At 28.1% G+C, this 5,123-nt stretch overlaps 1 long non-coding RNA gene across 1 annotated transcript; it reads right to left on the bottom strand.

Annotated features, from left to right (window-relative positions):
• LOC107956517 (uncharacterized) lies at positions 1 to 3,269 on the bottom strand. Its single transcript, XR_001700140.2, has 2 exons — positions 2,858 to 3,269; positions 1 to 188 (listed from the first exon to the last, which is right to left on the bottom strand). It is a non-coding gene; the product is annotated as an uncharacterized lncRNA (long non-coding RNA).
• Between the last annotated feature and the right edge of the window lie 1,854 nt (positions 3,270 to 5,123).

Genomic DNA, 5,123 nt, shown 5'->3' on the forward strand with positions numbered 1-5,123 from the left:
TTTTATAACTTAACGTTTCATTTATCATTCATATATTATAGGCCAATTCTTTACAACCAAAACTTACAAGTCTCTTTAATAAAACTGAAGTACATGCCACATTTACCAAAGGAAAAATACATCACCAAAGTTATGCTGAAGTCAGGATTGATCTGGATGCTGAACCGAGACCTTTGACTTCTATCGACCTGGGCATAGAAACAACCGTACGCTGAGTATTTCATACTCAGTGGTATTACCATAATTCAAATTATAGCAGTAATAAACATGTAAAGCATAAATCATACATACAAATTTAAATTTAAATTTCATATTTCATATTTCAACAATAACAATTCATCAATTAATATCATATATCCACAATTTAAACTTGGACACATCATGAACGTTAGGTTCATTCCCCAATTTCGTATCATATTTCAATTCACAATTTAACTTTTTCATCTTATTTCAGTAGCTCGATTGATCAACTCATTCGGTTTATCATTTCATTATTTACCCTATTAACAACTCAGACTTTGGCAGAGACACGGATCCAACCAAACACTCCAGTATGGCATCCAGTGCCTCATCTAATAGTTCGAAGCAATAGTTGACACCCAGTGTCTCATCGGCAAAGCCGAAGAAAGTTGGTACCCAATACCTCATCGAATCTATTCGAAGAAATATAGTGACACCCAGTGTATCATCGACTCCAGGTCGAAGTATCCTTGAACTCTTCCAATCCTATGGCATGCCAACTATATCCGACTCAGCCCGACTAGTTAATAGGGTCTCTAAATTCACATTTCAATTCAATTCCACTTTTTCACTTTCAATCACAATTCAATTCAAAATTTACTTTTCCATTTTTTAAGTCAATATATTCAATTCAATTCCACACATATATTCATCATTCGATTGAATTTCTTTCAACTTAATAATAATATTTACCTTATATTTCACTTACCATACATATAAATTTAAATATAACATTTAATAATAAGTTATTTGAATTATAGTAATACAAACCGTAAATCTCCAGTTTTAGTCCTCGATAGTTTTCTCCTTTCCTTTCGATGCCGATGCCTCGGGTTCTTTGTTAGTTACGAAAATAATAATAATTTACACTATTAATTACAACATTAATTATAATAACTAATTGAATTTCTAATCGATTCCTACCTTATTCTCAATTTAATCCTAACTAAGTTTACTTACTTTTCTAATTCAATTCACACTCTATTTCTATTCAAATTTCATCCAAATTCAGATTTAACTAATAAATTTTCAGCATATTTTCCTAATTTCAAATTTTCTTCAATTTTAGTCCCTAAAACATAAAACTTATAGCTTAGTTCACAATTTAATCCTTTTATCAATTCTAAATTGAAATTCATTCAATTAAATCCCTAATTCATCTTTTGTTCAACATAAACTATATTCAAAACCGTAAAAATATCCAAAACCTCAACTTAATTTCAATAAAACTTTGTTCTAAAGCTTTTAAAACGTCAAAATTAAAAGAAAAGGACTTGATTGACTTACCAAATTAAAGCTTAAATCCTTAAACCCTAGTTTTTCCTTTTTCTTTTCTTTCTTTCCTTTTCCTTCCCCTGTTTCGAATGGTCTCTGTTTCTTTTCTTCTTTGTTTCTTTTATTCTTTTACTTTATTTCTTTATTGTATTAGTTAATAATAATAATAATAATATTATTATTATTATATAATATTATTTTTCAATATTAAAATTTTAAATTTCAAAACATCAAAATAAATTATTGAAAAATTGTATCCCTTGATAGTGTCAGTTGATTTGTTACTATAATATTAAAATTAATTAAAATAATCTCTTTTTCTAAAATTTTAAATTTTACTTTATGTTTCCAAATTAAAATAAACTCAAATAACTCATCCTTAATAATTGTCTATTAAACACAAATTTCTTTTGATTATATGAACTTAAATCTTCTATGCTAAGCTAAAAACAAAAAAAAAATACAATTAATTTAATAATTAATTATTTGAGTTAATTCCATTAAGGATAATTTGAAAACATAAAATAAAATTTTAAATTTCAGGAGATTAATTTAATTAATTTCAATATTATAGTAATAAATTGGTTGACACTATGAATGGATAAATAAATTTCAATAACTTATTTAATTTATTTTTATTTTTTGAATTTTAAAATTGGACTATTAAAAAAAATTAAAATTTTTGACAATGGGATAAACAAATGCAATTTGATAATTTTTGTGTATTATTTTAACTTCTACCGCTTTTTCACTTTGATCCTTTATCTTTTTTTACACCAATCATTGCTTAAAAAAATATTTTTTGGGTGACCAAAATAAAAATATAAACATGATGTGACGTGTATAGTTAACAGTTATTAGTGATTTAAAGCTTAGGTAACTCAAAATAAAAACGCTCTAAAAATTATAACGAAATTACAAAAATTTCATTTCGAAAAAAGAGGCTTAAAAATTATTAAGCAAAGATTAGGAATCAAAATCCAATACTCCATCCCAGAGTAGAAACAGTGGCCTCAAAGATTTTATCACTCTTTGTTAAGCACATTCAGCTCGAGCTCAATTTAAATAATCCATGTACATTATTAAAAGTTAAGATTATATAGTCTTTCATTACTAAAACTTACACTATAATTTTTAACACAATACGATTAAGCAAAATGGATATAATATGAAATTTTATTAAAAATTACCAAAATCATGAATATGTCAAAATTGATATATAATATAAAGTATAGCATGTCAAAATTTATAATAAATATAGAGTACGTTAAACAAACGATTACAATACAAAAACAAACATCATCGAACTAACTCAAGCAAGTGACAAGGGAAGATGATGGACCTTGATCATTTCTCAGCCAAAACGCCGTGCCACGAGCACAGCTCGCCGCAGTGGTGGTGGGAAGCAGATGGCCATGAGGGCGAGAGCAATAACCAGCACCATGAGGAACCCGGTGAAGCCCAAACTGTTCCCTTCTTTTAATTCCGAGCAGATGAATTTCCCCATCTTCGATTAGATCAGCGTCGGTCGGCTTCTGGTTGGTTCCTGTCCCAAAAGGAGGGCTCGGAGTTAGGGGGAAACATTGAAATGCAAATTGTATTATAGATGGTAATGGGTCTATATTTCAAGTCAACTCCGAAAATCAAAATGTGTAGACTCTTGGAAGACTTCAAATTAAGGTTTAGGTGAGTTGTGAAATGTGGACTAACCCCTCACCATACGATTAAGGCTTAATGACAACTTCACTTTTATATTATACGGGCTTCATTCCTGAAGAATAAATAGAAACAAGTCTTCTTCTTTTTTAATTAGTATAAAAATTTTCTTTTAAATTTGATATCGAGGCATACCAATTATGGTACAATAAAAGTTAAAAAAATGTACGGATCTTAAAAATAATATATTATAGGTTCTGATTATATATGCTCTTTTTGACATAAAGTCTAGAATTACTCATACCCTTCCCCAACCCATAAATAAGAAGATAATGCGATTCAGTATACTTAAACTCATGTCTTCCTATATTAACAATAATGCACATATCAATAAAATTAAAACTCAATCAACATGAATCTAAATAAATTAACATTAAGATTAAGAAGACTTGGCCCTATGGGTCGTCTGGAGGTGCGGCCACCCAGGGTTTAAGGGGTTTAAAATATTGTTTTCTAATTTTTAAAGAGCCTAAAATGATTATTTTTTAACTTTTAAAGGTAAAAGAAAAAAGTTTTTACCAACTTTTAAGGGCCCCAAATTTTTTTTTTAGCTTTTAAAGATTCAAAAATTTTCTTTTACCAACTTTTAAGGGACTTAAAAAATTTTCTTTAATATTTAAAGAACCTAAAACTCTATTTTATTATTTTATTTGGGCCCAAAAAAACCAATAACGGGGCAGAGATTAAGTCTAACTCTAATTTACAACTTGAATATATTCCCTAATGTTAAATTTGGGTTAGTATTCTTAACCACCATTGAATTAGCATCTTTGGAATTATTAAAAGATAAGTTTGGTACAAACATCTATAGCGACCTAAAAATTTGGTCATGGGCGCTAGTCGAAGTAACTATTGAAAGTTTGAAAACAGAATCTCGATTTTATTTGAAAAATGAGTCGCACCGATCTTTTTTCTAGGTGTGATCGGACACCTAATAAATTCTCTTTTTTTAAAAGAAAAATTTATTTTTAAATTTTCCTAAAAAGAGGTAATTTTAGGTCTGCGTGAAAATCTAGAGAAAATTAGAGTTCGGGGGTCGGTTACGCGCGAGGAAGGTATTAGCACCCACGCAACGCCCAAAATTCGTATCTCGTTAAACACATGTTGTTTTAATTTTCAAAATGCAAGTTCAATTTAATATTTAATTGTAATCCGATTGAAATATGGAATTTTTTTAAAAAAACACGAGAATTTTGAAGCACAATTTTTTTTGTTTTTAAAAAAACGAAATTTTCGAACACGAAAATTTTAGAAACACGATTTTTTTTAAAACACGACAATTTTTGAAACACGAGAATTTTTCAAAACACAAATTTTATTAAAAAAAAAACATGACAATTTGTGAAACACTAGAGTCATTGAAAACACGGAAATTTGTGACAAACGAAATTTTTTGAAGCACAGAAATTTTTAGAAAACACGAAAATTTTGAATCACCGAAATTTTTGAAAACACGAAGATTTTTGAAACACCGAAATTTTTGAAAATACGTAGATTTTTGAAACACTGAAAATTTTGAAAACACGAGAATTTTTTTTTACATAAACTTTTTGATTTTTTATTAAGCAAGTATCGTATTTAACACGAACCGATGATATTCACTCAACATAACAATGAAATAAACAAATTAGTGCCAATCGATTCGCTGCCTTATTTTTGAAAACACGAATATTTTTTTGAAACACGAGAAAAATTTTTGAAGACGAAAAATTTTGACAGATAGAAATTTTTTGAAATCATGAGATTTTTTTTGAATATTTTCAATTTTTAAAAGGGCGTATCGATTTTAACGCGAACCGGTGATATTCACCCAACATAGCGATGAAATCAACGAGTTTATGTTAAATCGATTCGTTGTCTTATTTATTAAAAGTATTCAAAATAAAATAAAA

This window comes from Gossypium hirsutum, chromosome D08 (assembly GCF_007990345.1).
Source record: "Gossypium hirsutum isolate 1008001.06 chromosome D08, Gossypium_hirsutum_v2.1, whole genome shotgun sequence".
NCBI lineage: Eukaryota > Viridiplantae > Streptophyta > Magnoliopsida > Malvales > Malvaceae > Gossypium > Gossypium hirsutum.